We start from the raw sequence: 6,475 nt of genomic DNA, 5'->3' as shown, positions 1-6,475 counted from the left end.
CACGTACGGTTGTAAGAGCTGGACCATAAAGAAGGCAGAGCACCGAAGAATTGATGATTTCGAACTGTGGTGCTGGAGAAGACTCTTGAGAGTCCCTTGGACAGCAAAGAGATCAAACCAGTCCATCTCAAAGGAAATCAACACTGAACACTCTTTAGAAGGACTGATGCTGAAGCTGAAGCTCCAATACTTTGGTCACCTGATGCAGACAGCCAACTCATTGGAAAAGACCCTGATGCTGGGAAAAATAGAAGGCAGAAAAGGAGAAGAGGGTGACAGAAGTTGAGATGGCTGGATGGCATCGCTGATACAATGGCCATGAACTTGGGCAAACTCCAGGAGACAGTGAGGGACAGAGAAACCTGGTGTGTGGCAGTCCACTGGGTCGTGAAGAGTCAGACATGACTAGATGACCAAACAACTGTATAACTAGCAGGGGCTGGTTACTGCTGTAAACAGTAATGACTAATCTGTAACCTTTTCTCACACAACTTCTCTTCACGTGTTCAAAGGAAGGCATTGCATTGCCCGAGTCTTCTCTTTTCTCTGCTAAACACCCACAATTCCATCAGTCCTTGCTGTAGTGTGCCTTCCTGCCCTTTCCCATCCAGTTCACTGTCCTCCTGATGCAGGTGGGTCTCTGACAGGTTGATACTTCCTCTGAAAACACCAGCCTCCAGAATTGGCCCCAGGCTTCCCCGGTGGCTAAGAATCTGCCTGCCAATGCAGGAGACATGGAGGAGATGTGGGTTCGATTCCTGGGTTGGAAAGATCCCCTGGGAGAGGAAATGGCAACGCGCTACAGTATTCTTGCCTGGAAAATTCCATGGACGGAGGAGTCTGGCAGGCTGTGGTCCATGGGATCTCAGAGTTGGACACAACTGAACACACATGCACTCCCTGTGTGGGGCACCAGGGCAAAGAACAGAGACTTGCACCTCCTGTGACCTGAGAGCTTGGTGGCTAATTATGCTGCCCAGGATTAATTAATAGCCCACATCAGAGCAGAGAGAAGCCTGCACCCGCAAATAATGGAGAAGCAGGAGAGATGGCATTGCTCCCTCCAGAGCAATGGCCTTGGGGGAAATGTACCAGCTGCTCTCCTGGAAGGAATGAAGCCTGCAGGCATGTAGTGAGCCCATCCAAGAAGAATTAAACATCCCATGGCCGCACCAGGGAGTCGGTGTGATCGAGTGGTGGGGCTATGATGATCTTTGGAGGAAGCACTTAACCTGCTCCAGCCAGTTATCACCATGCAGGAATGTAGGCCCTCGTGTTTCAAGATCACCCACCTTTTCTAAAAAGCCAGAAATATGAAGTTTTAAAATAGACTCATCCCACTTGAAAAAGTCAGCTAGTTCCAATTTTTTCCCCCCAAATATGGTGTAAGGCAAAAATGTCCAGGCTAGACCAAATGCTGTGACCTCAGCTCTCCTGTTGGACTTCTGTTCTCTACCTGCAGAGCAGAGGGCCTTGGAGGGAGAGGCTGGGACTCAGTGGAGCCTGCTGACTTCCAGGCTGGAGCCACCCTCCTCTTGCTTTCTCTCCAGACAGTTTTCGAGCCACGTGGCAGCCAGGGCCAAACCTGGAAAAACAGCTCTCTTATCTGAGCAGCCGGAGGGAGCTTGCCTGAGTCTCACATGAGTGTTTTCTGGGCAGGTGGAGAGGGCAATTAAGCCTGCCATACGGGGTGGAGGAAGGTTTTAAATGGAATCCACCCCCTCCTCTTGCAAGAGGTGGGAACGCTACCACCTGGTCAACATTACCTGCTCCGTGGGGCTGAGTATCAGGCTTTCCTCAGCCCCTGGCTTCCTGAGTGACCTCATCTCTCCTTCCTTGTCACTGCAAAGCAATGAACATAAAAATGCTTTTCTGTGTTTTCAGATATAAAGCATGCAAGACAGGGTTGAAATGTAATCGGTTTTCCTGAAATTTTTTATTCGTTATGGGATCCACAGAACCATAGATTTTTAGGGCAAAAGGGAGCCTTTCAACTGGTGAGCTGGCCAGATGGGATAAACTAAAGCAGAGCGTCATTTGCCTAACGTCTTGCTGTTGGTTCACTAGTTCCTTTATTTCATGTCATCCACCCTGTGCTTTGAAAGAATGAACCCCAGTTTCCCCTCACCCCATCCCACCACTCACAGCTGGCCTGGTCAACTCACCGTTGCCATAGTATCATATCTTGTGCAGAGTATAAAATTTGGACAAAATATAAAAAATTTTAAGATACAATTTTATTTTAAAAAGTTAGTAAAATAATTAACAAAGCCTTTATTTATATGTAACACATGAAAGGATGTGTTCACCGATTGCATGATTTGAAACCTGGCAGGCCAAGTGAATGATAAACTGTTAATACCACTCCCATGTGGTGTAACAACTTCAGTGAGTAAACAAAAACTACTACCAGACACTGTCAGAATTGGTTTTAATTTGCATGAGCTTAAAATGTGCAGGTTTCCAATATTCATGTTTCACATAAAATGAAGTCCCTGGTACTCCGCTAAACAGGTTTTATTGTTTTCCCGACTGATGAAGCCTGCTCTGATCTGAGAGCTCTTGGTGATGAAGGAGACATTGTTGGCTCCCTTCCCAACAACTATTCCTGCTTTCTACCTCGTGAGAAGAATCCCACTTTTGCTTAGATATTGATCAACAATATGTTCAGAGAAGGTGGTACCAACCCTAAGAGATGACTCGTGCTTGCTCTAGGCCAGACATGGTAATACCATCTCCCTTGCCAATGACTGATCCAGTTCTGCCCCTGAGGAGGAGTCAGCTGGAGACCTCTGGGAACAATTTCCTCTGACAAAAACCAGACATACACCACAAGAGCTATGTTTATGTTCTGCCTTTGGACATTGTTATATAAACATGACAAGCTTGGAGATGTGGCAGCCATTTTGCAACCATGAGGGAAAGCAAAAGAGACTCGTAGAGAGCTCCTATTTGCCAGGCTGAAACATGTGTTTTATGGTAACAATAAAGGGACAGGTAAGAAAAGGGAATAGACACAGAAATGTGAGGCATATAGGGCCAGACCTCCCAGCAAGTCAAGACCAAAGCTGAAGTGACAATGGGCTCCCCCTCTTAGCCCTGGAAAGAAAGGAGCTCTTTCTCCTGCACCAGGGACATGAAAGAAACATATGTACTTGGAATGGGAGCAAAGGGTTCTCAGAAGGTATGGGACACCCAGAGTGTCCTGTGCACCCTGAGGGGAGTGTGTGGAATACTCCCGCATGTGTCACATGCAAGGGGGCTCCAGAGAGGACTTGAGAGTCCTTGTGCCCCATACGTATGTATGGAGTTGCGTGATAATGTGGAAAATCTTCTCCCCTGGAAATGAAGCCATTTATCAATTCACTCAGTCATTTTATTAATTTACAAAATGCTGACTTTGGGCCATACTCTGTATTGCTTCTTTGTGGGATGCAAAAAAGGAGAACATAGCCTTGCTGCCTTTTTGGCATTTGCTATCCTGCACAGAGAGACAGATTATGCTTGCAAATTCGGAATCAAAAATAGGACAAATCAAATAGCAGATGAAGGGCCCAGGCAACCAGGGCTTGAGGGTTGCCCTGGGGAATGGTCTCTGGAAACTGGGTAGTCAGGAAGGGCTTCGTGGTGGAAAGGACAAGAAGAGGAAGGAATCTGATGATGCAGGTTTGGGATCTGGAAGACAGGGAGAATGGAGATTCACAGAGTTTGCGGTGTCAGAAGGAGGCTTCATCTTACTTCTTGGCACCAGTGGGAGAAATTTAAATTCTAGATCTTAATCTACATCCTAATTTGTGGTTTAATTCATGTCAATACATCTTCACTGAGCAGCTACTGTGTGCCAGCACGTGCTGGCAATTGGGGCCAAAGAGAGGCATATCCCTCCAGGAGTTCTTTGTCTATGATGAGACAAAGACAGGGGTGAAGTGCTATTCTAGGAGAGACACAGGATGCCACCAGGCCTGGCCAGAGGAGGGACACCAAGGAGGGCAGAGGGGATGGCAAGGTGGTTTTTCAGGGGCACAGATGGAAATTTATCTTGGGGCTCCAGGGAATCTGCTAGGCTGGGGGTTGGGCTGCCAGTCTGCTGATGAACCCATCCCCCACTTTACGGTTCAGTCCCCAAGGCCAAGAGCTCACCCTGTCTATTTGTGCGATGGTACCCCCGGTCCATCTGATCATTTTGGTCTCTTATCCCAGTTGTTGTTCAGTTTCTAAGTCGTGTCCATCACACCGGTTTCCCTATCCTTCACTATCTCCCTGAGTTTGCTCAAATTCATGTCCATTGAGTCAGTGATACCATCCAACCATCTCATCCTCTGTTGTCCTCTTCTCTTGCCCTCAGTCTTTCCCAGCATCAGGATCTTTTTCAATTAGTCAGTTATTTGAAACGGGGGGCAAAAGTATTGGAGCCTCGACTTCAGCACCAGTCCTTCCAATGAATACTCAGGTTTGATTTTCTTTAGGATTGACTTGTTTGATTTTGCTGTCCAAGGGACTCTCAAGAGTCTTCTTGAACACCACAGTTCGAAAGCATCAATTCTTTGGTGCTCAGCCTCCTTTATGATCCAACTCTCACATCCATATATGACTACTGGGAAAATGATAGCTTTGACTATAAGGACCTTTGTCAGCAAAGTGATGTCTCTGCTCTTAGGAAGGGGGTTGAACAAGGAAAGACTCTGCTTTGCCACACTGAGCAGATTCTCTTTGCCTTGAGTTATATGGATGTCTGTAAGTTGACACCTGTTGTCCGGGGGTGAGGAAGGATGTGACAGTACAGTGTGGACCCGTCCTACACACATAGTTCTCTGTAGGCAGAGCTTGAAGACTGCTGGGAGGAGATGGGCAGCTGTGAGCTGTCTTGAGGGCTTGCTTCCTGCTCATGGAGGGGGGACCATCAACACTAACATTTCTACTGAAAGTGACTCTGTCTGAGGTCACCTGGTGGCAGAGAGTACCAGGGGCCTTGGGAAGGAAACCCCTTGAGTGTGGTGCTCCATTGGCACAGCGCAAAGACACGAGGCCATGTGGAGTGGCCGAGCTGGTGAGGCAGGAGCCCCTGGGGCACAGCTTCTTCTTTGGCCCTTGTTAGGGGTCTTTTCTGCTCAACTAGGCCTATTCATGCCCAAGGTCACTGTGTTGAAGGGACAAGAGAAACAGGGAGGTGGCAAAAGTAGTCTAGTACATTGGGATGTGGTGTGAGACCAGATGGGGAGGTAATTTCGGGATGAAAAGGCAGCTGCTGGCCTCTGTTGGTTTGGGGGCATCTCCAACCATAGGAAACCTTTGTCCTTCCCAGGTTGCGTCCTTACTGGTCCATCCTCATTTCCATTCAACAAATGGAATGGGTCCTTTTGTGTAGGACCCACAGGGGCGCAGAAGCAGTTTCTGTTTTAGGGAAGTTTGTCACCTATAATAGAGGGCCAAATTGGGTGAGACCCCAGATGTTCCAGAGCTTCAAAGCAGGGTGAGATCACAGCTGGTAGGAGGGGAATGGAAACAAGCCCCAGTAGTTAGCTTTCCTGAGTCTCCGCCAGGAACCACATGCTGCCCTGAGCACCTCGTACACCTGGCCTCCTTTCATCCTTGCTTCACTGAGGGGTGGATCAGCCCTTGCTTTTATAGAGTGGAAAACAGGCTCAGGAGACATGAAGTGACTTGCCCAGGGGCAAAGAGCTTCAAAGTGGCCAAGCAGAGATTAAGGTCAGAGGTCTCTGGCTCCAAAGTGCATAGTCATGTACATTTGCTTGGCTGCCAGATGAGACAGATGGGGTTTGAGGTGAATCCAGAGGGGAAAGAACTTGTTAGATGGAAAGAGGAGGAAGGTAGTTCAGGCTGAAGTTACAGCCTGATAAGAGGTGTGGAGGCAGCCTGGTATCAGTGATGTGTGGTTTGCTCAAAGGGAGTCTTTCAGGGCAAGGAAGGAAGGGAAGGTTTCGACTCATCATGGAGGATATTGAGGGCCCAGGCCAGGGGCCAGAGGAGGCCTAGTGGAGGGAAGAGCCTCAGTGATGGAGAGAAGTGATGACAGAGAAGGCTGAGGACTTTTTGCCACCTCCCTGTTCCTCCTGTTCCTCCAACACAGTGACTTGGAGCAGGAATAGGCCTGGCTGAGCAGGGAAGACCCTTAACAAGGAAGGGTTGTTAAGAACCTTGGTTGAGGAGGAAGGAGGGCAGCTGGGCATGTGGGCTGGAGGGGAGGGGACAATGGAAGGAGTCGCCTTCCTTGTGTGGGCAGTGGAACTTCTCGGAGAAGAGTGCCCAGAACACTGCTGTCTTGGGCTGAAGGTGCAGTGGGGAGACCCCAGGGAGGAGCCTAGCAGCACCCACCACCCTGGGGAGGAGAGCAAGAGGCCTGGCACAAGGCAGGTGAGCAGAAGGAGAAGGGGCTTGTGATTGGTCAAGGTGAGAAAGGAACCCACTGTTGGCTGGGTTGGGGGCATGAGAAAGGGCCGGGGTCTGGTGAGAGCCA

The 6,475-nt window shown here is 48.9% G+C and overlaps 1 protein-coding gene across 1 annotated transcript in view; it reads left to right on the top strand.

Moving 5' to 3' along the window:
* The first annotated feature begins 6,242 nt into the window (after positions 1 to 6,242).
* PLB1 (phospholipase B1) overlaps positions 6,243 to 6,475 on the top strand; it is a 130,393-nt gene continuing 130,160 nt past the window's right edge. The window contains exon 1 of the mRNA XM_043469045.1: positions 6,243 to 6,372. The gene's annotated coding sequence lies outside the window, so the exon portion shown is untranslated. The remainder of the gene's footprint in view (positions 6,373 to 6,475) is intronic.

The sequence above is a fragment of the Cervus canadensis genome, chromosome 5 (genome assembly GCF_019320065.1).
Source record: "Cervus canadensis isolate Bull #8, Minnesota chromosome 5, ASM1932006v1, whole genome shotgun sequence".
Classification (NCBI taxonomy): domain Eukaryota; kingdom Metazoa; phylum Chordata; class Mammalia; order Artiodactyla; family Cervidae; genus Cervus; species Cervus canadensis.
Note: the sequence above shows the minus strand (reverse complement) of the source record. Positions and strands in the feature narration are given on the sequence as shown.